Raw genomic sequence first — 26337 nt, 5'->3', positions numbered from 1 at the left:
CATCTGGGAGATGAATCATCCACATCCAGAACTGGAGCAATTAGCTACATTTAGATCAGCAAAAGGCCTTGAAAGGTGTCTAATTGAGTGGCTTGCAACTGCGCCAGGAAACAATGTGGATTTGACAAGCATCCCACAATTAATTTCTGTATTGACCTAGTGGGACACCATTTGCTAATGTGTACAGATTATCCTAGATAACTAATTCAATTCTTACAGCATCCACTGAAGACATAAGTGTTTTGTTAACTAGGAGGAAAGTAAAGGATGTAGTTAAAGGCAAGTCTTTTTTGCAGCCCATTATTAAATCTGCGACCATTTAAACATAAAACGGAGTTTTTGGCAAGGTCAAGGCCACACATTTCTTGGGAACATAAAGCTCAAAATTCTGCCCTGGCAGCCCCAGTGGTTTTGAACCACTGTGTTAAATTATTTTAAACAAGCACACGTTTACTGAGGACAAATTTAGAAGCATAATAAAGGAAGACATGTCAAACCCAATTCATAGGTATTTAAAAAAAAATAGAAGCAAATTATGTTCTAGGTAGGTGTGCAAACTTAATTTCCCAAGAAAAACAGAAATCATTTCCTTTATAAATACCAAAAAAAAAAAAACCACCACAAGCTTTTGAGCTTACTTAAAATATTTTTTTAATGCTGACAATATTTCTTAAACTTCAGACTTTATTATATGGAATCGCAACGTATGTATTAAAATTTCTGCTTTTAGTTGGACCAAAAATGCAATGGCTGGGCCTGGGAACTTGTTGGCAGCTTGTGATAGGCAAGATCAAGCCATCATTAATTTGTGAAATTCAGAGCTTCACAATTTATTAGCAATTATCCGTGTGTGTGTGTGCATTGTTCTGCAGGAGTGATAGCTTTTGTGTAACAAGTTGAGAAATTCAACAGGAGTGTTTTGGGGAAGAAGGTCTAACTCAGTAAGCAGGGAGGCAGACGTGGGTACCTGTAATGACTGTGACTTTTGTCATTTTCTTGGTAGTCATGTTAGAAGAGTGATTGGAGTTGACTAATCACATTGGACCTGTGGCTTTTCTATCAAAATCCTTTCCAGAATAACAGAAGTTTGTACAGAATTGGCCCTTCTGAGGCACAGAAGCTTATAGCTGCTCCTTCCCAGTGGCCAGCGGTAGAGCTGGGCTGTAAAGCACTGCAGGTCATCTTCAGATAGGCAGATGCAGACCAGCCAAAATTCATTTCTCAGCCAAATTGTAAGTAGGTGAGCTGTAGAGGTCTATGTTTGTAATAACTTCTAAGGGAGGTGTCTGTTAATACAAGGAATGGCTTGTTTTATTATTTTAGTAACGTCAAGAAGCTCTATGGGATAACATCCCACCCATCCCACCCCCGTCAGTGTGAATGTTAGCTCTCAAGTCCCATCCAGCTCAGCCCTGAGCCTGCCTTCTCTTCTGCCAGCTCCCTAAACTCACAGCTCGTGGCAGTATTCATAGCTCACCTAGCTCCATGTTGTACTGCAGGGAGTAGGACTAGGGAGGTAAGTCTGATGTCAGAGGAATGATAAATAGAATTATCAATCTACAGATAATTCCTAAAGTAATTACAAATGAACACGTGGCAGATGTCTCAAGGCTTAAAAGCAGCCCTGCTTTGCACCTTGCAAACAGCAAGGCTTTAACAGAAGTCAGTCTTCAGGGAAGAAATTATGGAGCAGCTTACGTGCAGCAGGTCACTAGGGAGAGCAAACAGAATTCAGGCATTGTGCAGAAATTTCTGTATGAAGTGGCAGGGCCAGCACCAACAGCAGGAAAGACATTTGCCAAGGACTCCTGCTCAGTGCAAGCGTGATTTCAGACCCTGTAGAGCAAGGTGTGCGTGATGTGTCACATCGGTGAGCTGGCACACCTCTACAAACAGGGATGTGTAACAGGGCAGTGGGATGGACTGGAGAGAGGGATTTGTGAGTCAGAGATGGGGGCTGGAGAAAGAGCCTTTAGAAACTGCTTCACTCTCAGCAGGCCAGTTTGCTGCAAGGAGCAGCTGTGTCACATCCCCGAGGCTCAGCAGCCACCAGAGATGCAGTCAGCTTTTCAGTCCATCACCTGGTTTGTTGAAGGGCAACTACAAGAGATCTGAGGGTGAGAGCAGCACCAAGCAGATAAGCTTTGCCATGACTTTAGATAAAATCCACTCTGGACTCGATAAGTGCCAATTTTGGTGACGAGAGCTGCATAAGTAGACACTACTTTTTCTTTGTTTTTTTGTTTTCTTGACAAGTTCTTTTAAGGTAAAGCAGCATTCTGACAAAAGAGAAGTTTCCATGAATTGTCTTTCAGTTTGCTAATAAAAAATGTTCATTCACCCTTTTCTTCTCCCCCTGCTTCCCCCTCCCAAAAATGAAAGCCTTCAACACTCAAGAACAAACAAACGAAAGCAAGTTTTGGCTTTTGTGTTGCTTTTTGTTCATTTGTTTAGCTTTCATTTTAAAATAAATAATTTCATCTACAAAGGTCAGAGCAAGAGAGATGCTCTAGAGGGGAATAATCCCTTCTCCTGCCCTAAGTGACTCCATTAGGAGGTTACCCAGTGGAGCGGAACACGACTCACTTAAGTCACCAGATTGCTTTTGTGACATCCCTGACGTACAAGCTTAGAAAGGGAAATCAGACTGATGCCTGTGACAACAGCATGAGCCCCAGAAAGGGGCACAACAGCTCTTTCCAGGCAAGGAGGGGCTGACAGCAAGAACATATGGGGGCCAGTAGTGGTAGTGGCATTTTAATATCATTAATGTTTTGGGAGATGACGTATGCAACAGGATGGTGGAGTTGCTATTGACTCGAAGTAGTTTCCGTCAACAGCAACAAGAGAAGAAATTAAGGATGAAGTAGCCTGAACTGGTTTGACTCCACTGAGCAGCTGAGGCACTTGGCCCCAAGGCCAAATTTCAGCCTTAGCATGAGTGTCCTCCTGTAATGCACAACGCTAATGTGATGTCAGAAAAGTGTTTACAGTTTATTTCCAGATATTTATTTTAATTATTAAAGTAGAGTCTTGGGTTTTTGCTTGATTGTTTTTTAAGCAAGCAGTTGTAAGCTGAAGTTTAGTGGAGCTAAGTGAGGGCAGCCAGTAGAGCAGATGTTATTGCCATACACGGCAGGAGAGTTTCATCAGGCTCTGGTCACACAGTAGAAGTGTTGGCAGAAATAGGCAGAATTTCTTTTGTACCCAAATGAGTTCTGAATTTCTTGGATCATTTGAGGGAAAAAAAATAAAATAAAATAAAAGCTAGGAACTCATGCATGCAGTTGGTGAGAGTTTCTACTTAACAGTGGCAGATGCAGCACAAAGGCACTGGCAGGTTTTCCTCCATTAAACTTGAGAAGGATCTTCTCCAGCACTGCTGCGGACTCTGGATGTGGTCCCCAACTCTGTGGTTAACTGTGCTGGGGACACAAAGTGAGTAAGAGGAAAAAGATTGTGCAAGAGATTCTCCCCATGAGGAGAGGAGGGATGTGAGCTTGTTTGGCTTGGGTAGACGAGTAACCCACTTATTTTGCCATGAGGACAAAGCCTGAACTTCTCCTAGGCCCAGAAATGATGCAACTGTTCTCCTGAAAATCCCAATGAAAGAATTAATTCACAGGCTCCCAGTTCTTCAAGGCAGCTATACTGGGCTGCCCTACAAGCTGTTTTTTAATGGATCCCGGAAAACTTTGTTGTCCTTCCTGCTTCCCAGCATGAGTTATGGGAAAGCACTGGAGAATTAGTGGTACTCATCTAGTTACTACTCAAGTGTCTGTCTCTGGGCCAGCCCAGGCCAGCTAACAAGCCCACCCATTTAAGTTAAGAATTCCACTTTTGTGTGAGGTGGGACTCAAGTTACAGCATGAGCTAACTTTGCAGTGAAAAAAAAAAAAAAAAACAAACTCTTTCAAAAGGAATTTTCCTAAGGCCTTTCAAATTTTGAAGGAAACACTCGAAGTAGGTCACTTCTTCCTTTCACAATGAGGTGATGTCTATTGCTAACCAAGCTTATTTAGATGAAATAGGAAATATAAAATAAAAGAACAACATTTCGATACTTCAGAGTAACAGCTGGGGAGATTATGGAAAGCTATGGGTTCAGTCGACTGTTGTGCAGATAGACTTTGTGATGATTTCTCTTCATCCTTCATGTACAGAAGCATGTTTTGTAATACTCTGAACACTTAGTAATATGAGACCTCCTTGAAGCAATCTATTAAATTTTAGTGGAGAAGGAGGAAGAGACCACTGCTTTCCGTGCATGAATTATGAGGTGTGTGGATTAGCGAGGGGAACATTAATGAGGCTCCACTGTACTACTTTGCATAGGTTATTAGTTACCCTGTCAATCTCACTGCTGCGGGAGGTCACCAAGTCAAACGATGTAGAAATGGGATGGGTGGTTCTTCTGCCAAAAAAAAAAAAAAAAAAAAAAAAAAGAGAGAGAGAGGTAAAATTTGCTTAAGCTTTGCTTCCAGTTTGCTTGATGCAGGGCATCAGTCAATAGCCTTGATTTTGAAAAAAATAATCCCCCCTCCCCAGATCAAGCACCTGAATCAAGGTGCTTCGGTGGAAACGTCACATTTTCTCTGACAGTTATTGAAAACTTGTCAAGCAGCTTGAAAAACACCAGCTTTGTTTTGTGAGTCCCATGTGATGCTCTGAATTATCTTCTAAGGGCAGAACTCCTGGAAGTTCTCTCTGAAGTTAGAAGTGATGGATCTGAAGGGTGTGACTTCGTGCACTGAGGCAACTAACTCAAGCTCCATGTCTCTGAAGGATCTTCCTGGAGGTCCCTTGGTCTGAATGTCCGAGTACTCCAGTACAACTCGGCGTGTTGGTGAATCCAGTGACTGCTCAGAGTCTTCACTAGGTTCCTGAGAGCTGGTCCCAGAGCTATGAGCCATCCTTAGTAAGAGCTCGGGCGTTACTTCTGGCCACACACATCTTGCTCAATCCATAGGTAAACCTCTCCAACCTATTTTGAGGCAGCTTAATTGGAATGTGTATCAAATAACTACTAATCATGGCTCTGGGGGGAACAAAATTATTTTTCTGACAATTGAGTCATCTTTGTTTCATCTTCCCACAGCTATTCATTTGCTTCAACTCCCTGTCCTGTATCTTTTGTATCCCCGTTGTCCCCCCGCCTCCACTATTGATTCCCATATGTTTTACCTCTGGACTGGAAGTCTGGAAGTCCACTTTGTATACAGTTGGATTCTTTTTGTGTGTGTGTGTTGTTTTGTTTTTTGTTTTTTTTTTCCTTGCTCCCGGGAAAATCCTGTTCTTGTAGCTAATTTATTGTTCCTTTCCACTGTGTGATATCATCTACTTCCAGATGTCTTTTTATGTAGATGTCAATGATTCAGACCTATCTGAAACTGGCATCTGAGTTTTCCACACATGAAAAGGAGCGTGTGTTGGAAGGTATCATCATCTGTTCACAAGACTCAAATAATCTCTTGTGTGCTTGGTATTTGTTGTCCTACAATTAGACTCCTTTTCTAAAGATAATAACCTAATTATAGGCTTTACTTCAACAGTTCAGTGGAATATGTTGGTGAATCATGGGTGAAAGGGGCAGAGGAAGATTCTGCAAATATATAGGCAAAGGTTGGGGTATGACAGTCAAACACCCCTCTTACCTTTTCTCCCTGATCGTACTGCTATCTATTGCTGCTCTGGGTGTCCGTGCAGAGAGATTAGTGTGGTCTCACTCAAAGATTAAAAACGCATGTAATGCATAAAATTAATATGCATAAAATTAATAATGCACAAATTGCAGCATCTAAATGCAGTAATATCTGTAACATGTACCTCATTAAAAAAAAAAAAAGTCTAGTGCATTTTCTTTCTGGAGATCTTTTCAACATAAATAGCAAATTCAGTTACTGATGATTTATTTTGTGTTTGCTTTGGGATCTTGTTGCCACGCTGCTAAACTGCTATCCTGATTAGTCATGGAGAATGCTTTAAGTTATCTGTTTAGCTTTAGTCAAAGAACAGCCTTTGATCACTGTGATACTGATGGGCATGCAAGATCCAATTGGAGATCCGTATCAGTGGCTGTATTTAGTGCCCAGCACTAGGGGCTTCTTGAAAAAGTGACTCTGCCACCTTCCATATAGTTCCAGCTAGCATCACCCATCTGTATTTGGACACATCTGTGTCACCCTAAAGACAGACAAGTGTGAGAAAAGAAAGGGAAGAGCAGGGCCAGGAGAAGAACTAAGCCGCCGTGTTTGCAGTGGCTTTTTTCTCCTGGGGTTACACCAACATAAATCCTGATCTGTAGGAACAGGAAGAGTGCAGTTGTACCCATTTGTCTGGCTTCGTCTGCTCTACGGCTCACAGTTGAAATACTGACAGGAGACACGCCAGAACAGCTGCATGGCGAGAGCTAGGTGGGGTTGGGAGGCGTGACTTCAGGTGCTGAACTTCACCAACTGATTCAGAACACAAACATTTCTGGGGTTGCACATCTGCTAGCTGCTTCGGTTTCTTTTGTGCCTACATTTTGGATCTTGCATTTCTCTGGGTATGCAATTCCAAAACAGGCACAGACGTGCTGCTTTCTGACTTTCATGTGCAGGTGTTTCTTTAGCTAGCCCTAGCTTATCATAGCTCTGGATTGCTCTGAGATGCCCAGCTTTCACCTGGGTGAGTCTCCTTCAGGGGCTTCATCCCCTGACTGCAAAAGTGGTGCAGAGACCTGATGCTGACTCCTTTAACTGTCCCGCTAGATCTGGGCACCTGCTATGTAGGTGATGTCAAATTGCCTAAATTCAGACTTCACGACAGCTCTAGGCGATCTCTAACCTCCCCTGCTTGAAAACATCCAGACTTTTCCAGCTTTTGTGCCCAGTGTGTGCTACAGCCAAGATCATATTTCTGAGAAGGCGTTTTCTACATGTGCTGCGTAATGCAATGTTTATCACTGAAGATAAAATGTATTCGTGTTTTGTCTTCTGTTAACACACTCTTAAACACGCTAGATCCTCAGCTGATATAAATTAAAGTAGCTCTGTGCAAATCAGTGGAGAAGCGCCAGTTTACACTGATTAGGAAATATCTGTGCATTATTAATGAGGGCTTAGATAATGGTTGCAGAAACTTAATTCTTCAGCCAGAAGATAAATAACTAAATAAGATATAAACCAGTAACAAGTGCAGGAGGCCAGAAATACATAGTGATGTGGAAATGTCTGAGATGTAGTTGTTGGCTGTGATAGAGTTTCCTTTCCTAAAAGCCAGGTGGTACCTCCAGGCACACGAGGTTAGCACTGGGATTTGGGGTCAGCAACCCTTTGCAGGCAGCATCAGGAGGTTAAATCTTCAGGTTTGTCTAAGCCTGGAAATGAACCAAAACAGCTATTCCTGAGTATCTGGAATAGCTATTTTGGTGTGTTTCCAAGTACAGGCTGCTTTGAAATGCTAATGCTTGAAGCTGTTTAGCTATTACTTACAGTAAGAAGTAAAGATAACAGCCCACTAGAAACGTGAGGGAATGGGGTAGATGCTTGGAACAAAATATAGAATGGCTTTTATTCTATTATAAATGGTGACTGAGCATCACTGGTTCACACCGAGGGATAAGATGGCTCCATGGCAGTGAGTTTCTGCTTGTGCTTTGGAAGTTAATGATATTGTGTAACGGGGATCTTCCAACATGTCCAGGCTGCTGCTGAAGGGGAAATGTTCTGCTGTCCATTTCATAGGGGGTAGGAAAACTGTCAATGAGATTAAGTTGCAACCAAAAAGAGTCAGCCTGCATAGCAGGAGGAGCTTTCTGGTGTTGAATATGCTGCCAGGGAGGCTCCACCGCTGGATGTGCTCAATAACAAGAAAGAAAGTAACTTCTAGAACAGCACGGGGAGAAATGATTCTGCCTTGGGGTAGCAGATGGGCAAGGAGACTAGCACTGCTTTCTGGGGTGTGTAAGGCATGTATTAATATTTTGACATGCATTTTTTTTCCTGGCATTTGAAGAAAAACAGGCTTGGAAAAACTGAGGATATGGCAAGTAGAATTTCTATACACAAATGAAGAAAATGGTTGAAGCACCCACAGATAGCAGGGCTCTGGATGATCTTAAGAGGACACACCTGTAAGCGTGTAGCTGGTTTATTTGGAGGGCACATGATTTGTATATCTATTTTTGCGAGCACTTACTCGTGTCAGCAGTCCCAATGACTTGACTGGGGTAGCGTGTCCCAGTACCAGCACACAGGGCTGACAGTCTAACCAAGGTATTTGTACTTCCCCTGCCTTGGGTGTGCTCCGGATCCTCAGGTACCGTGTAGCTCAGCACATGTATCCAGGCTACAACACGGGATGTCCTGCAGCATCTTCGCCACCCAGTTACACCCGTCCTGCTCTGTGCACTTCCAGCAGATGCCTGCAGAAGAGGCTACCCCAAAGCCCCTGCTCCGACCAGAAATCCTGCCAGGCGCTGAGGTCAGGCAGGTTGGGGCTTCTTGCAGAAGGTGGCTCCTTGCAGGGCGTCCTGTAGCTGCCCAGGAAGGCTTCCTCAGCATCCTGGGAGTGGAAGGGCAAGCACAGGGCCTGCAGCATCCTCGGCTCGGTCCCACCTCAGCCACAGATCCACCCTTAGGGGAGATGAAGAGCAAGAGCCGGGAGGCCTGGCGGCCAAGGTAAGTGCCGACTGGAACAGGTAGAATAATCACGAGTGGCATGAATGGGCGATCACTCCCGTCGCAGCAAATCAAGCCTGTCACATGGAATCCGGCCTTTTCCAGGGAAATCAGCTCACACTGCGGGCTGCCAGCGCCAAACGAGCTTCAGAAAGCACCTGCAGATCGGAGCGTCAAGCAATTATTCCACTATCTTGCCTAAAAACAAAAAGGGCCCTGCCCTTTGGTCGCCGGCGACCTCTTCCAGCTAACATAAACTAATTATATTTGCGGCAGGAGGAGGAAGGGGGGAGCCCAACCTTCCTGCGGCCCTTCCGGGGGTGCCAGGTTTGGGGGGCGCGGGGGCTCCCCTCGGCCGAGCGGGGCCGGGAGCGGGGCTGAGCCCCGGTGCCCCGGGACAAGAGCGCCTTTGTTCGGCATCACTTAGCAGCAATTACAGCCCGTCAAAACAGTTTTTGTTTTACGACAACGTGTTAATGGGCCCACGGTTGGGTGTGAGAAGTAACCCAAGCCGCCTGCACTGAAGCAGGGTTAGAGGTTAATTGAGACTTTCTAACGCAGCGCATGAGATTTTTGCAACCTTTTGCAGCGAGGGAAGTGGGGAACAAAAAGGAGATAATGTGATACAATTAGTTGGAAAGCAGGAGGGTCAAAATTCCCAGATGGAAAGGAAAACTGGCCAAGTGAATCAGGCCAGATGGGCCACCTGGACCATAACGAATGCCAAAAATAGCTTCAGTCCTTCGTCTGGTGGACGAGGCAGTAGGTGGTATGTCTGTCCTTCACAGTGGATTTAAAAAAAAGAAAGCAAGGTCAACGTTATAAACAGCAGTAGCCCGTTGTGATTTGTATTCCAGATCTACGATCATTAGTACGGCTCATATTTTCATATTTGTTTTCTTTCTTTCAAAGTCATCTGATGTTAACCCAGCAGCCCCTTTCAGGCGCGCTGGTGACACTGGGCTGCTGGTAAATATTCTGAGCTTTCCACCACTTGTGTTGCTTCCCTTGCACGAACCTCGGGAGCATTATTAACTAAAGCATTAACACTTGGAGACAGCTTTGGTGGCAAGGGTTCCCCGCAGCCAGCCAGCACCAGGCCGTTTCGGTGTGCACCTGCTCCCTGCTCAGCTCCCTCTGCAGCCAGTGGCTGCTGTGCCTGGAGCTGGGGAAAGCTGGCGTCTGCTGGGCTGACACTGGTTTTGGTGCCCAGGGATGTGGCTCTGGCTCTGCCTTCCCTGGGCGATTGCTAGGGCTGCTGTGCTCTCCCCCTGCCTCTGTGCTGCTTCAGCTGCTCCCTTCCTTGTCCGTACTCTGACATCTTTCAAGACCTCTCTGCAGGGCAACACATGCAAAACAGGAAAAAAAAAAAAAAAAAAACAACACTTGTATTTGCCTCCCAGCTTGCACTGGAAATGAACTGCAAGGTGACTGGAAGTGCCAAGTCATTTTTGGCACCTGTTGAGTGCTTATTTGTATTCCTAGAGCCAGTGTGATTAGTTTCCCTCGCTACTTCGAGACTGTATAAGCTTCCTCTATTGAAGCTGAATCATCAGCTGCAGGTGCCTGTAACTTTTTCTGTGTCACGTCCGAATGTTTGGGGAAACTGCACGAAACGAGTGTGACACGCGGGAAATCGTGCCACCCGCATCCGCTGCGGTTTGCTGCCTTTTCCTTGCTGCCCCAGCAGCCTGCACATGCGGGCTCGACGGCCCTCGGTTGCTGTGTTCCCCCTCCAGTGGGCTGGCCGAGGCCGGTGTCTGACCTGGAGCTGCTGCCAGCCCTCAGGTACCTGGTACAAGGTCAGCAAAGCCCAGCTGGGCTTCATTAATGAGGACTGGGCTGGTGGAGAAAGCATTGGCAGGGGGACAACGGCACGGTGCAGCCTTCAGAGCCTGAGCCACCAGCTCAGCAACAAGTTGGTAGAGCAGTGGAGTGCCAGAGCTGAGCCTGACTTTGCTGACCCTGCCCCTCTGGTTTTCCATCTCTCCTTCCCCTTCTGTACTCCAAGAAAAACAATCTGGGGGAGGAGAAGGGGCAAGAGGAAAAATGGGGATGGAGATTAACTCCGGAAAAAAAAAAAGTGAAAAGGTGTAACAGAATTAAGAGAAAAGCAACTGCATTTCATATCTGTGGATTACCTGACCTGCTTCTAGTAACCAAGGTCAAAGTGGCCTGGTAATGGCAAAGGGAGAAGAAAAATAGAGGAGGTTTGAAATAAGAGCAGAGCCCAGCTATTCATAGGTGTAAATGAGAGAAGTGGCTGTGATTTGGACAAGCCTGGCTGTCCTTTGGCAGGATCTGACTGCGTAACCAAAACATTGGTAGCTGTTGAAAATTGTGTGTGATGAACAGATGGGTCTAGGAATGGGAATCACCCATAGAAAACATGATAAAACCCTGAGCTTTCATGGAGGACCACCAGCAGACAAGTCTTGTGGCTCTGTGTTCATCTGGGATCTGTTTCTGTGCTGTAAATATGCCCAAAGTGAACGCTCTTCACAACACTCTGCAGCAAACACTCTGCAAGGGAATTAATGGTGCATAAGGCGAGGAGGAAAGGGCCAGCTGCAGCTCCTTGCGCTGCCGTGTGCTTGGGTCACAACACAGGGCTGTGGGGGTGTGCTTTTCCCCTTTAGCTCTGCTCTGCCATTAGCCACGATGCTTTTACCCCAGGTACCGCGTGAGATCTCACCATACGGTTTTAAAAATACTCCAAGACTAGAATTCAACTACACGATTTTTAATTCTATTAATTCATCCCTTATCCTGCCAGTGTGCAGCTCACAGGAACCAGGGACCCTTTCTTTTCCTTCCATTGAACAACAGGGCTTCTACGTATTGTTCTTGTTGTTGTTAATGATTCATGTGTTGGTGGAGCTGATTTTTTCCCTTCTCTCTGAAGCATCACAGGCTGGCTCCAGCTGAAGGATGGAGGTAGGCTGTTGGGTGACCGATGTGTGCTCATGTTCCTGCTGCTCCTAAGCAAACTTTCCAGTATCTGGTTGGTGTCTCATTTTCTTACGTTTGTTCAGGAGTCAGGGAGGAACTTCTCAGATCAGATCATTAGGAAAGTTTTTACTGTGGTTTTGCCGTCTCATGCTGCCTGGACCGTTACCTACTTCCTTGGTTCATCCGCATGTTTTCACATAACAAATTCTGTATTGTTTCAGTGGCCTCAGATGTAAATGTCTGTGATGTTTCTTTCTGTCCTTTTGCAGTCCTTGGTAATATTCCTGGGTTTGCGGTATGTTGTATTAAAAGCCTCAGAGTTTTCTGCAGATGCCAGGGGGTTTCTTTGGCTTCTGGCATGTGGGACAAACCTTTTGGGGATTCCTTTGGACAAGAGTTCATATGTTGCTGCGCTGTGGGAGGTCCGCAGGAGGTTGTCCTCTCCAGTCTTTTGTTCCTTTCACTCACTATAATTTTACAAATCCAGTAAAAAAGCCCAACCCAATACACTTTTGAGCAAATATTTTTGAATTCTCAGTTACTGATGCTGGGTGTTATCACAGAGCACAACTTTCTTTACTCCTTTTTTTTTTGTTTTCCACGGCCAACTATCTTTCTTTGTGATTTGTTCATTACTTTTAAAGATCTCCTCATGTAAAAAAGAACCAGTGCCTCCTGCTTTACCAGTCTATCCTAGTGGATAAGGTCGTATCTATACAGAACATCCACCTGAATTAGCCTAACATTGTGAAACACAGTGGCTATGTCTTCAGCTGGTGAAGCAGCCGGAGATCTGGCTGCTGGTAAAAACATTGCTTGGTTTAAGCCAGTTCCTGCTATGATTTCTGCTGGGTACAAATGGACCAAAATCTTTAAATAATCCAGAAAAATGAAACATCTTTGGGACTGTCATCTTTCCAGTATAGTTTAACACCATCAATGGCATTAGTTTCAGGTACAGCTACTACCAGAAGTGGTATGCTCTAAGAGCAAATGCTCTAAATGCTCTAAGAGCAAGTGTACGATAAGGATGATGCAGATTTTGAGCGAATGCCATCAGAAAGTATCTCCACTCATCACAAAGGTCATGCCCAGTGATTGTGGCGGACATGCCACAGGAGAGGACTGTAAATAGTAGCTGATCTCTGTATCTATGTGTACAAGATGGGAAATGCTCCTCCTACTGATATTGCTGTTCCTGTACCCAGCAAGGGTGCAGCCACAACCTGGTTCTGCAAACTGCTAACTCAGCTGCACTTGCTTATCACTTGGACACCAGAATGTGTATGTTGGTTTTCTTTTGAATAGCTATTTAGGAATTAAAGCCATAGGATTTAGTTAATTTGTCATCAGAAAAGGTTAAGAGTGTTGCTTGAGCAATAAACCAGTTTAAGGTAATGGCTTTTGAGACTGGAACAGAGCAGTGAAACAGGCTTAATGGTCAGCTCATTTCTCCTCTGTGCATGTTAAATAGTACCCAAAGATTTCCAATAATAAGTATCTTGTTTTAAAGCTTAGGAAAAGCACAATGGGGAATAAAAATAATGGAATAGCAATAAGGCTCCTTGGCCAATGAAACACAGGTTATTCAGAACAAAATCCTGCTTTTAAGGACAGGAGCTACAGGAATACTTCCCTTGACCTTGGGTTGCCTGCCTCTGGAATGAAGATGCAATTCAACTGGGTGAAAGGTATTGCTGTGTATGATCTTTTACCCATGTGTCTTTTTGAAATATTACTTCATTGCCAGCATCAAAATAAGGTGACATTTCCAAATTTGGAGAAGTTTTGATCAGCTTAACAGTCTAAATATAGAAAGGGAAGGAAATTCCCCCCCAAAATAAAAGTGCAGTTGATTTTTTTGTTTGTTTTAAATTGTTAGTTTTTATTAATCTGGGACTTTGGTGACCTTCCCCCCCCCCCCCAAAAAAAAAAAAAAAAAAAAAAAAAAAAAGATCTTGCTGATTTTAACAGTTATTCCAGGCTGACAGTGCTGTAGATGAGGGAGGAGGGAAGCAGTGATGCTCCTCTGAGCAGCGGGTGGGGATGTCGCACCTACAGCACCGCTCATGCATTCAGCATGGGAATCTTCTATGGAAACTTGCTAGCACCCCTGAAAGCTGGGTGTAGGGTAAAGAGCAAGAAAAGTACAATTTCTGAGAGGGAGGGGGTTTTGAAGTCACCGCCAGCTGTACTGCTAAAGACCTGGGCAGACCTGACAGCCCCAGCACTCGGTTTGAGGTGTTTCCAAACACACCATTCCCTGCCTCTTGCCTCAGAGGGAACAGATGGAAAGTGTTACCCGTAAAGCACATTTTCATAGGCTTTCTGGTTCTCTTTAGCAAAAGCCTTACAAAAGTCTTCAGACAAATTAGTGCCTGAAGGTAGAGGAAGTCTTTAGTAGTGCTGGAGAACTGCTGACTCAGCCTGTTCTCAGAGCCGCGTCCGCGGGGACCTGCTTTCTGCCTTCGGCATTTCCACCATGGATGGTGATTCCTTCAGAACCAATTACATTACTCTCAAATGTCTTTTTAACTTTAATGAGTCCAGTTAAATCCTAGGAGTTGCTCATGAGCCGTAGTTCAACAAATGGCAAGCACAGCCAACGCAAGTCAATGTATGACCCAAAGAAAGATCGTAGCAGATAAGCCTGATCTCAGCCGGGATGTGCACTCCTGCATTTTGTGTCCTTCTAATCCCACATCTTCCTGCCCAACACACTGCTGAGCCAGGCCACACGTGTGCCTTTTTGGGGTCTGTGCTGTAGGACATGGCCAGGCCTTAGCTTGGCCATGCTGCAGCACATCTTCCCCGGCCACGCGTGGCTCTGTGCAGGGAGCAGGAGTGCGACAGCAGCACAGGGAAGGGCTTCTTGGGGGGGTTAAATGCATACACGTGTCTATATGTGTGACCATATGCACACCATTAGCTGTAAAAATTCAACAGGGTAATGTGCATACTGTAAAATACACAGTCATTTAAAACAGTCATTTAGACTATTGAGAGTTGTTTGGGCTAGATACTCAGCTGAGCAGGGTTCACATCAGTGCAGCTACTCCGATGGTTTATTTTAACCTGTGCTGATAAACTACCGTGCTTTGCAGAACGTCAGCTTCCAACTGTTCCCTAGGGGAACAGGTCTTCTCTTAAGTGTGGTGTGACACCACCGGCGCTCTGGGCTGCTTGTTCACCATGGCACATGCAGACATGCGGATATGGGGTGAGGCAGGCCGGACAGCATCGCTTCCACAACCTTCTGGTTGCTTTTGGGGTCATCCACAGCCCATAGATGCCATGAGGCTGATCTCCAGGGGCTTGCTTGGGCTTTGCAACAGAGCAAGGGGAAAATTTCTGACTTCCTTGTGGAGTTACTGTAAAACTGATATTACTGTAATGTGGAGGTCAGGCATAATACGGCATGAAAGAAGATGTGGAAGAGGACACGGACACCCACAACGGGAGTGTCGTGCAGAAGCTGTGCAAGGACTGATTGTTCGCTGTCTCATTCAGCACAACACAGCAGTGAAGGGGCAATCTGCTGGGAGCTCACGGGGTACTCACCCGGGCCGTCCAGGACAGAAATGTTTTACTTTGGGGCTAAAATGAGTTCATATCTCCTGTTTGATTTTATGTGCAAAGTCCAGCTTATGTGCAAAGTCCAGTCCATGGCATCAAAAGGATTCAAACCAATGCTTTACGTGCCCAGAACATCATTTTTAAACAGCTATAATTATTATTTTAAAATGAGATTTTTTTAGGGTATTATTTCAAACTGGGAAAATACTTAGTCTTCTGTTAATCACTTGGCAAGTTCAGTTTTGAAGAAGCAAGGCTGTTTTTAAATTACATGAGAACCAAAAGAAGAACATGTCTGGAAACTCTTTAATTGATTCTTTGTATGGTCTATAAAAGTCAAATATAGCTGAACTAATTTTTTCAAAATCTGTTAAAAATTTTGATTCCAAGCTTAAATTCCGTCTGCCAAATTTCAACTCAGAATGAATTTCTACCCTGATGTTGATTTGGAAAAACATTTAAGCAGATGGGTTAATTTAAGCTTTTACGTCATGGGGACTATGCATGTGCTGAAAATCAAGCATGTTTTTAAACTTTTTGCTATGATAAGGAGGGAGATGTTTCATGCTAAAAAAGGTCTTTTTGAGAACTAAATACCCTGAATTTCCATACTTTCAATTGGAGGGTGTGTTTCTCCTAGAAAATAAAATACGATGGATTTAAAGCTCTTCACACAGTGGAACGGAACTACTATTAATTGGAGAAATAATTGCTTAAGATCTTATGCTCTCTGATATGTAGCCAAATGAATATAGCCAAAGAGAAGTGTGCCTCGAGGTAAACCTTTCGGGTCATGATGTCATGTGCTGCTTAACACATGCTTAAATTTCTTTGAGTGAATAGTTTGATTGAAAGGGTGACTGCAGGAAGATCATTCTTGCATGCACTTTAGGACCGGGCTGACCTGGAGACAGGGGAGAGCCCAGCATCTTACAAGAACTTACGGCAGACAAATTAGATCAGCAAAAGGTTAAATGTGGCCATTTTAGAGAAAACAGGAGCCTATCTAGAACGGGAAGTCATGGAAGAGTGTTTATCCAGTCGTATGTGTCTAATCAGGGCAAATTTAAAGGTACATGTCCAAAATACACCTAATTCAGAGCCCACTGAAAAAGCCCTTGGCTTTAAAAGACATTTGATGGGACCTGTAGTGAGCAGACAGCTGAGCTGTTGAGCTTGGGTGCTCGTACAGAAGCACCTGCCCTTTCTCATGTTGGAAAACCTGGTCCCATACCCCAGGCAGAGAGCTGCTGCCTCTGGGAGCACCTCAGGTCAGCCACCGGGGTGCCCGAAACTGGCCTCTGTGGTGGCCCTGACTTCATCGCGCTGGGAGCGCTGCCTGAAATGCAGTTGGTGGGCAGATTGATACATATTGACTAGGACTTGGGAAAATGACCTAATTAATTACCTTAATTGGGGAAATTGGTTGCTCCTTACTTCTGTGCAGAGGACGCAGGGGCTGTTCGCAGCCTGCCCTCAAGGCACCAAGCCACTTCACCTCTGTGCCCGCGTGTTACTTTGTACCGCTTACATTTCTAATTAGAAAGTGCTGCACAGCATGAGCTAACTTTGTGTTGGAGGCACGAGAGCTCTGCTGAGCAATCTGCACGCTTCTAGTGCTCTCTGCTAAAAGTCAAGATCACTGTCTCACCCTCGAGCTGCCCGTTTGGACCTGGCGCCAGGGCCTGGCACTCTGTGTGTCTTGCTGAAGCCCCACTCATCTTCTCTTTATCTTTTCCCATCGCTGAATACCTCCGGCTACCTCTACCTTGTCTCTTATGTCATAAGTTTTCTGCTCCTTGCCTGTAATTCAGAGCCATTGCTGTAACAACTGGGTCAGGCTCAGCTTATTTATTCAGGCTGGCAGAATGCAGCATTAGCAAGGAGTCTGTCTGGTTTTCCTGGTCGTCTCGGTGACTTCCATTGACTTTTCTGAAGCTGTTCATGAATAAAGCAATATAGTATGCCAGGGTTTACAATAGCTTAAGCTCATTAGGCTGCTTACCTAGGGAAAAGGAAATAATACATATTTCCCCTTTGCTGATGGGCTTTTCTTATGCTGAAGGAAAGATTCTGGTGTTGCAATTGCATTGTAGTTCTGTAGATGATCGTAATCTTCCCATTTCCATATGGAAGATGGTATCACCTGCCTTTTATGCCTGTTGTCATTGGTAACTTGTCAAAATTTACCAAGATTTGCAAAAGTGAGAGAGGCAAGAAGAAAAAAAAAAAAGACTTTTTTTTTGTAGTTTTAAGTATTTTCAGACTTTCAAAAAAAAATCACAGCTGTTTCAAATAGTTAAAGAGGAAATCTTCAGAGAATAGAAGCTGAAGAAGTGGAGAAGGACAGGGACATTTGCTTTAGCTGAGCAAAGAAAATAAAAGTGAGGAAAATCAAAATGAAGCACACACACTTTAAGAAACTGAGATTATTTCTGGTTTCAGCCTTAAGGAAGGGAAAAAGCTTCAACATATTTTCCATCAATGTAGTTTTCTGAGTCTCTCACAGTGTGAGGGAGACCCTTCCCCAGCCTCAGCAACCCATCTGAATCCCCGGGAGGAAACAAGAGGGACTGGCTCTGAGCTGCATGGACAGGGTTGGATAGGAGCGCCAGTCTTGCAGTACTGACACCAGGCCATGTAAGCTGAGGTAACTGAATCTTTTCATCTCAATCAATTCCATTCAGCTGCACTGAAGGTCTTTAAATCAAGATAGGATGTGATTTTAAAGGTCTTCTTCAGCTCAATTGTCTGGCATGGGTTTGACAGAGGAAGGGTGGGGTGAGCTCCTCTTTTACAGGATATCACATTGACCCCTCCTAGCCTCAAAGCCCATTTAGCCATACCGGCCACTGAAAAGTCTCCAGACAATGCTGACTCTGAATGGTACCATCTGGACTTCATTTCAATCAAAAATCAGGGTGGAAAATCATCGGTAATGCTCAGACCCAAAGGCTGAGGCTGGAAAAACAGAACCCACCTCGCTTGCAAGAGGGCAGCTCTCGCCGTGCCTGTGAGCACTGACGTCTCTCCTGTGCTGGTGAGAAACCACCCACAGATTCAGAAGTGTTTCGTGTTTTTTTTTCCAGGGTAACCAGAAAGGCATGTGTGGATTATCCTTATAATAGACCGGTTGGCAGGAACGGAATTGTGTGTGTTTAGCAAACAATGTATTTTGAAATTAAACATAATGTATTTTTAAAGCTCCTGCTTGGATTTCTTGCTAAAATCAGCAATAGCAGCACAGGCTAATTTTCCTGGTCAGCAAAGGAGTTTAAAATATTGACTTTTTGTACTCTTCTCACAGCAGTTACAGGTAGCTGGTGTTTATATTAACTCTGTAAATTAAGATAAAATAAGATGTAACGGCTGGTACCCAATCAATGATATTACCAAACTGGGTGAATTAATCCTTGCAAGAGGAGGCCTTTTCCTGAGTATCAGTCCCTGGGAAAGGAAGTGTTGACCAATGTTTGCAGCAAATTCAGTCTGGTGTGCTTACTGCTAGCATCGGCAGGTTGCCAGGCACTGTTTTTATACAGTTATATGTAGAGATAGGTGAATCTCAAAAGGCTTTGGATGTTCGATTCTGATTATTACAAGCACCTGAACGGGCAAACCTTTATCTGAAGGCCAGCAAAGCCTTCTGCTTGCCCTTCAGCTTGTCCTTATGCGCAGGGCTCCCCAGAGCTCCAGGGGCAGCAGGATGTCTTTGGGGAAGGCTGTGAGGAGCATGGCCAGAGCAGGATGTCTTTGATGTGGGTCTTTGTAGCGTGTCTTGTTGACAAAGCCTGCTAAATCAGGTCACCCAGCTGTGCTGCTGAGCTAGAGCAGGTGACAGGTCTGAAGGGACAGAGCTGGATCTCCTGAACTCTACATTGTAGGAAGGGATGCAGCTAAAGGTGGTGAAGGGAAGGGGTTTCCGTGCCCTTCCCCTCCATCCCTAGCAATGGCCAGAATTTGAATTATGCTGGGCTTGGATGTCGTATTGTTATGCTGCTGTATCCAATAGGTCATCTCAGACTGCATGTCTCTCTGGCTTCAGCCAGGCAAAGACACAGCACGGGACCATGCATTGACAGATGATTTTGGAAAGATGCTTATTCCTATGAGCTCTTCTCGGTGACATAAACCTAACTACACTGCCCTTGCTGCTGCTTTTGAGCAAAGAATGAATATTGCTCTCCTGGTTTTTATAAATGAAGCTGAACTTGTGTAGCCAAATGCTTGGGAATTCGGGTTGGCTCTAACGTTTTGCTTTGATGTTTGCTGTTTGTGCTCTTTGTGACTCATGTTCCGACAGGAGTCAGAGGTTATGTCTGAAAATGAAGATCCCACTGTATACTTCCAGTGACGTCCAGGCCCACTTCACAGACACGCAATCAAAACAGATCGTATAGAGGGGATGGGAGCATTACTCAGTGCATAGCGATGGGAGCGGAGCGGGCACTGGGATGCTGCTGCGGAGCTGGGAAATAGTCACATTTCACAATACTGTCCTTCTTGGTGACATTCCAACTATTACAGAAAAGCACCACCGTAGTAAGAGGAAGCACTGGCATCCCTTTGTCCAGCACACAAATAATCTTGGCTGTTCCCAAAAGGGAAGCCAGAACATAGGTATTTTTCTCTTGTTTGTTTTTATTTCACAATAGAATAAATCTTCAGCATATTTTGTCTGTGTGGTGTAGGTTAAAACAACACCACTATAGCCAGAAAATTCTGTATTAGTGTGTGAGGAATATTTCAGGAACGTTGTTATTTAAACATAACCAGAATGCATCTGCTCATTTTTAGCCAACCCCATTGTTTCTGTGTACTGCTCTGCAGAGTAAGTACCATCCAAGAATCTAAATATTAGCTTTTTTCCAAGGCAGAGAATTTAGGAAACCTTCCTGGTTGTTTCATTCATTTTTTTCATCTGTTTTCCCACCAACCTTTTCTCAAGCTGTAGTTATTTTAGCTGTATTTATCATTCTGATGTTGTAGTTTTATGGTGGACAAATAGCACTTGATCTTTCATATGGCCATGACCATTTCCACCTCACTTCTAATTGAGTTATGGAGGTCAAGCCAGGGTCTTTTCTCAACCATAGCCACAAAATCTGAAGTAACCCTGTAAATGTGATGGAATTAGGCTGGCTAACATTGAGCTCAGCAACTTCTGGCCAGGGTGCTCTGGCTGCAGATGAATTTTTGTTGTGGGATTCCTGGAGAGTACTCTGTGTTGTCTTTGGTTCTCACTGTGGTGGCAAAAATGCGTGAAATCTACCTCGAGTGATTTTTTTTTTTTTTTTTTTTTTTTTTTTTTGCCCCTTGACCAATGTTTGATTCTTGCAGCAGGGTTTGTGCAGAGCATGTCCTTCTCTGCCTTGGGATGCTGGGGAAGATGAAACAACTGGGGACTACGGTGCGCATTCTTGGCTGCTTGGGGTAGTGATCTAAGACACGTACCAGCAGAGACTGCTCTTAAAGTAAAGTATTTTGGTATTTGCATGACCCAGTGCGATAGCATGCAGGATGACAGTGGCAAAGGAAGTGAGTCAGCATCCTGGGGAACAATGAACCAGACGGTGGTTCGGCACCATGGAAACAGCGCACTTTAAGATGTCATCTGCAGAAGCACCTCGTTAAGTAGACCACCATCATTAAGAGAATGATGACAGCAGAGGCAATATTTTCAGTTCCCTAGAGGAAACACAGCTCCCACTGAAAACCTCCTGGCAGTCACTTATGGGAAAATAATGTCTTGATCAACATTTTGCTTTAGTACAGGCCTTCTGCTAGTTCTCTTGTCTTCCTGCCCTAAAATCCTCTTTATCTGGCATCCCAGGAACTCTGTGCCCCTGGAATAAATGCCATCTAGGAAGATTGTGCTTCCTGCTCAGGTTTTGCCACAGTACCAGTGTGAATGAAGATCACAAATCCAAGAGCAGCTGTTGTTCAACGCTGTGGAGCAAGGCAAGATGTTGGGCTCCGTCCAGGCCTGATGTAAGCAAGTCTTGCAGGGCCTGCAGTATTGTTGAATTTGGCCTATTTTTCTCATTCAGGACTGGATTGTGCTGCCTACTTGGCTGTCCCAGTCCTTCATCCCAAGCCAAAGGAGGCTAAGACTATTTGAGGAATCTGAAAGTGAAATCCTGACCCTCTTCAACTTAATGGGCATTTTGGTGTTGACTTCAGCAGGGTGAGTTTCACTCCGGGTATCACAGGTGTCAGAAATACTTTCTGCTTTTGTGATTCCTTGTGTAAGATGTAAGACGTTGTTTTCCTTGTCTGCTCAAGTAGAAGGGACCTGCTTGGATTATTTTAATTGGCAAATGCATTTTTCCAGCATCTGTGGCAGAAATAGCTCAGTGCATGAAGTGCCAGGCTAAGAAGTTAAGCAGCCCCTCTGCAGCCTTGCTGTTAACGCCAGCTGTTACTGCCAGCCCCCTCTGCCTGGGTTGTATAATGCCTAAGGTTTTGGTGGCTGCTGCTGTTCTGCTGTTGTTGTGTTGGGTTTTTCTTTATTTTGTTCTGTTTTTCTTTAATTCCTGGAGGTATAGTCTGTGGTTTGGGGGTAGAACAAGGAAATTCTGGTGCCATTGCAGGTGAAGGCAACGTTTCTGTGGGTTGAGGCAGGGTGAGGATTTGATCTGAGAAGTCTGAAGGGAGCAAACAGACCATGCTATGGGCTCGGTGGGTGCTAGTACTTGACATTGCCTCCTCTGGTGTTGAATGTGGAAGGCCCAGGTGTGGGGGGGTTCCAGCAGGCAGCCGCACATGGCTGCAGAGCTCGGAAGTGTAGGAAGGAGGGACAGAGTCCTAGGAGCAGGTAAACTGTTTTTAGCTGTTATGCTGGGTTAATTCCTGGTTCTCACCTTGGACTCCTGGTATGCCCTGAGGTAATCACTCCAGACCAGGGTTTCTATAAGGCAGGTGTAACCCTGTGGGCACCTCAGAAGTGATTTGGAGTCCCAGTTTTCATACAAATCTAAAGGATTTAGAAACCCTTTGCTTCTCTCAGCCCATGCGTGCCAGGTCCATACCAGAAAATAAAACGGGCAAGGGACTCTCATCTATCCCTGAAGGCAAGTGCTCCATCAGTGTCTCACGTCCACGAACTGACTCTCTTCCCTAACAAAGCAATAAACAAGCAAAAACTTTTTTTTTTTTTTTTTTCTGCACAAGTCTCATTGCTCCTGAAATTTCCAAGGATATATGTCCTGTAGAAAAAGTGAGGCAAGGAATCCTGATTTTTTGATGGTTGTGGTTTAATTGTAAAGTCCCGTTTCCTGACCTGAATATGCAATCCCTTTATCAGGCTTTTGGTGCTTCTGGCTGGGCATCAGGGTGGTCTCTTAAAGGGTTTTAAGAGTCCCTGTGCTACAGTTATTACATCCTATTCTATAAATGTTCACCTGGAATCATAGAAGTATTATTATTATTACTATTTTAATTGTTAGGTCAGGGTGCTCATTCCAGAAGGTTTTGTGTGCCCAGTTTCCAGATGAATTAAAGGGTCCTGTTCTATTTGGTAATGTTGTGCAGCAATTAATCATATTTTTTTTAAACATCAGCACCTGTTCCATGACAGCTTCCCTTCTCCCTCCCCCCATTTCTGACACAAGTAATTTATTTATCGAGATTTTATTGTATTTCATAGCTGAACTTACCTTTGAAAATTTGTTGGAGAGGACCTAAATAAATCAATAGTTCACTCAGCAACACCATTAATGTGGTTAATAAAACAAATTTTATAAATTTGTCACAGCCCTTGAAAGCGGTGCCAAAACCTTTTAAATCCAAGCACTACTTTCCTTCCACACCCCCCTCCCACCGCGCTGGTCACAATTTCTGGTTCTGCGGCAGGGTGGCTACAAAACCAAGGCAGATTTTAATTCTTCATAATATGGCAAATACACAAAACCCCAGGTCTGTTGCCCAGATGGCAACATCCTGTAAAACCTGCCAAGTTCACTTCTGTAAAACAATTTATAGTCTTTAGCTGAGGGACTGAAATTAAGTGAGTAATCTTGAAAAAGAAAAAGTTCAGTGATTCCAGTTGAAAGTGCTTTGGCAGAAATAGCTGTTTCCTGCGAGAGAAGGAAGGTCCCTTTGCCTGCAGAGCTGTGTCCATACACTGCCTGTGTTAGCAGAGTGATGCTGATTAAATGTAAGAGGTCACGAGCCCGAAGAAACCAGTTGTAGCATTGTGTCGGGGCTTTATTTGCCTTACATGTAAGACAAGCATCATCCGTTCGTGCTAAAGTCATCCTAGCACCAGAAGCCCCCCGGTGTGCTGACACCGTACCTTGCTCCTCCAGGCTTGGGGCCAGTTTGGGAGGTGCTTCCCTGCAGTTCTGTGCAGCATTTGGAGCACTTCAGAAGCCACCTTTCCACCGGCTTTGGAGGGAACCAGACGGAGCCCAGGGGCACAGCAGCAGGCCCTTAACGTCTGTGGCAAAGCCTCGGGTGCAGGCAGTCAAAACCATTACTAGGAGGGAACTTAAAAGCAGCCATGGAGGAGGCTGGGGCAGCCTGCAGAGCTCCCCTCCAGGCTGTTAACATCTGGCTGGCTCCAGTGTTATCTCCTGCCAGTGCTCCATTAGACTTTTACATCTTCCCTCCGAACAGCCAGCTGATCATAACCAACAGGATTTATTTCAGTTTCCCAACAGGGCTTTTGTTTTTCTTGAAAAAATGACTGAGACCAGAAGGGTTTTCCAGCTGGAAAATAAGACCTGTCAGGTGGAAATTCTGACTGGATCTAAGCGGACACCTGCGTAATCCTTCAGATGTATTATGTGGCTGGAAAGGAGTGGGAGGGCACAAGGAAAATGGAGGGGGCAAGAGAGGAAGCTAAGGAAGCTGTTATGTTCATAGCTGGTTTGCATTTTCCCTGTTTTAACCAAAACTTCTTTGGGCAGGGGGAGATTGAAGGAAAGTAGTACTAAACACAATGAACCTGTATATAGAGTAACGAGGGAATTCATGCTGGACCATAGTTTGTGCTTGATGAGGTGCCGTAACCAGTGGCATCCATGGGCTGCTGTCACTGCGGTACAAAGTGATGTGGGGAAAGCCACCAGGACTCAGATGTCCCTTTAAGTCAGTGAACTTCCATGTTACAGTGCAGTGCCAGGCTGTATCAGCTCTGCCGTTGTGGCTAATTGGGAAGCAGAAGTGTGAATGGAGGAAAACTGCAGTGAATTTGCCTCTTCACCTGCCTTCCCTGTTCTCAATTCTCCCCAGTGGGCCACAGGTAGAGGTCTTGTTATCTGCCCTGGTTCCCAGTCACTGTAGTGGAGGCTGATGTTTCTGTGTAAGGAAACCATGGATATTTTCTTTGTGATAGCATTTTTATGAATGCAGCCAGCCTACATAGCCATCCCGCCCCCCCTTTTCTTTTTTTGAGTAAGAATTGAAAGAAATAAAACTGTATTTAAAAAGTCTGGGTATCTCAGTAAAAATATTTCAGACCTACTCAAGTTCTTCACTTCAAGTTTGATGAGAAAATAAAACAAGAATTTTGTAAAAATGACCACAGTGGAATCCAAGCAATGTAAAACCTGCCCAGTTCCCATGTTGGTCCCGAACATTAAGCAGACCAAATGTGCTGCCTGCTTTGTTAAGGTTCCTGGAGACATTTACTGAGCCTGGAGCTTTCCTTTCGTGGTTGTGCAGGTGAGCAATGCAAAACTCAGCTGGGCTAGTTTTCCTTCTGTATCACTGAGAGCTTTTTATTGGTTTCAGTATTTGTTTGAATCTGAAATGTGAAGAGAATTTGGGAATTCAAAAGCAGCATGAACTGAAACTGAGGAAAATATTTTTACAGCCTGCTGTGACCTGAAATCCCTAAGCTTTGCACAGCTGTAGAAAGAAATCCATTTCGGAGTCTATTATGTTCGGACATGAATATAAAACACAACCGCTCAAGTGCATGTCCCAGGAATGAAGAATTAGGCATTTAGGGAATGCGTTCCCAGCAAATATTATTTATATCTTAATTTATCAAGCTAGTGAAAGTAAATTAAAAGTCAGGGCTGTGGTTTTTTGTCAGTTTGTGCTCAGGCAACAAGGTTACGATGTTTTAGAAGCACAACAAGGAGGGCAGAGGCATTTCCCCCAAGTCTTGCACCGGTGCTGGAGGAAGGGCTGTATCTCACCCCGTGCCTGGTACCCCGGCTCGCTGCTTGCAGCTGGGGCCTCTCACCGAAAGTCATCCTCATCCACATCCAGGCCAAAGCTAAAAATAATTGTACCTGGATAATGAGTTACGAAATAATTATAAAACGTTCTGAACTGTAGCAGAATCAGCATGGGTCTGGAGATTAGCTGCCATGCCAAGACCTAAAACAACTGGAATAATCTAGGCTGGAAACCCTACTTTAACTTGTTATTTCCATGGTTTATAAATACACTAAGTCTTTGGTGTTGGTGGTCGTATTGCATCCTGTTGTTAGCACCTGGAGCCAAGCTGAGAAAATCCCCTTCTTGGCATGCAGAACCCAAAGCTTCGCATCGACATGTCGTTGCCAAATTACAGGGAAAGCATTCTCCTGCCAGGTCACTAGAAATTAGATTAATTGTAACGCAGAAACCACAGGGAAGGGAGAAAAAGCAGAGTTATGCTCTGAATATCACGGCACACCTTGATTGTATAACAGGGAAGTCAGCCTGGAATAGAAACAGTGGGCAGCGTGCACAGAAATGTTTCCTCTGTGCTCACAGCTCCTTGGTAGTGGGCCTTGGTGTGGAAGTGATGAACGTGCTGGTACCGTAACCTCAGGGGAGCGGGGTGGGGAGAGGAGGCATGACCGACACCAGGAGATATTAGTCAGCTTTCCCACTCTTACTTTGTTGTTTGCTAATGTAGGTGGCATCTGAGCTTTTCTCACTGGGGCTAAATGTGAAAATAAGCATCCCTCTCTGACAGCATCACTGTTGGTTATGTTGCCTGTCTCTGAAGCAGCTTTTGCTCAGAGTGTGGGCCGGAAAGGCTCCGCTGCAGCCTCCTGGAGAGGTCAGAGATGAAGCCAGGCCAAGGTCTCTGTGCAGGTACGGACCTGTTGTGCCCAGCCTTTGCTGGAGGGCACAACTGTGGAAATACCCTCCCACCTCACGCTTTCCATGGTGCTGTTGCACGGCTTGGCAGGAGACC

The 26337-nt window shown here is 44.8% G+C and overlaps 2 long non-coding RNA genes across 14 annotated transcripts in view; one reads left to right on the top strand and one right to left on the bottom strand.

Moving 5' to 3' along the window:
- The window catches only part of LOC110352193 (uncharacterized), a 362843-nt gene that overhangs the window by 131458 nt on the left and 205048 nt on the right, over positions 1–26337 (top strand). The window lies entirely within an intron of this gene.
- Positions 7769–9156, bottom strand: LOC140001987 (uncharacterized). The gene is made up of 2 exons (XR_011807821.1): positions 8963–9156; positions 7769–8821 (listed from the first exon to the last, which is right to left on the bottom strand). It is a non-coding gene; the product is annotated as an uncharacterized lncRNA (long non-coding RNA).

This window comes from Anas platyrhynchos, chromosome 3 (genome assembly GCF_047663525.1).
Source record: "Anas platyrhynchos isolate ZD024472 breed Pekin duck chromosome 3, IASCAAS_PekinDuck_T2T, whole genome shotgun sequence".
NCBI lineage: Eukaryota > Metazoa > Chordata > Aves > Anseriformes > Anatidae > Anas > Anas platyrhynchos.
Note: the sequence above shows the minus strand (reverse complement) of the source record. Positions and strands in the feature narration are given on the sequence as shown.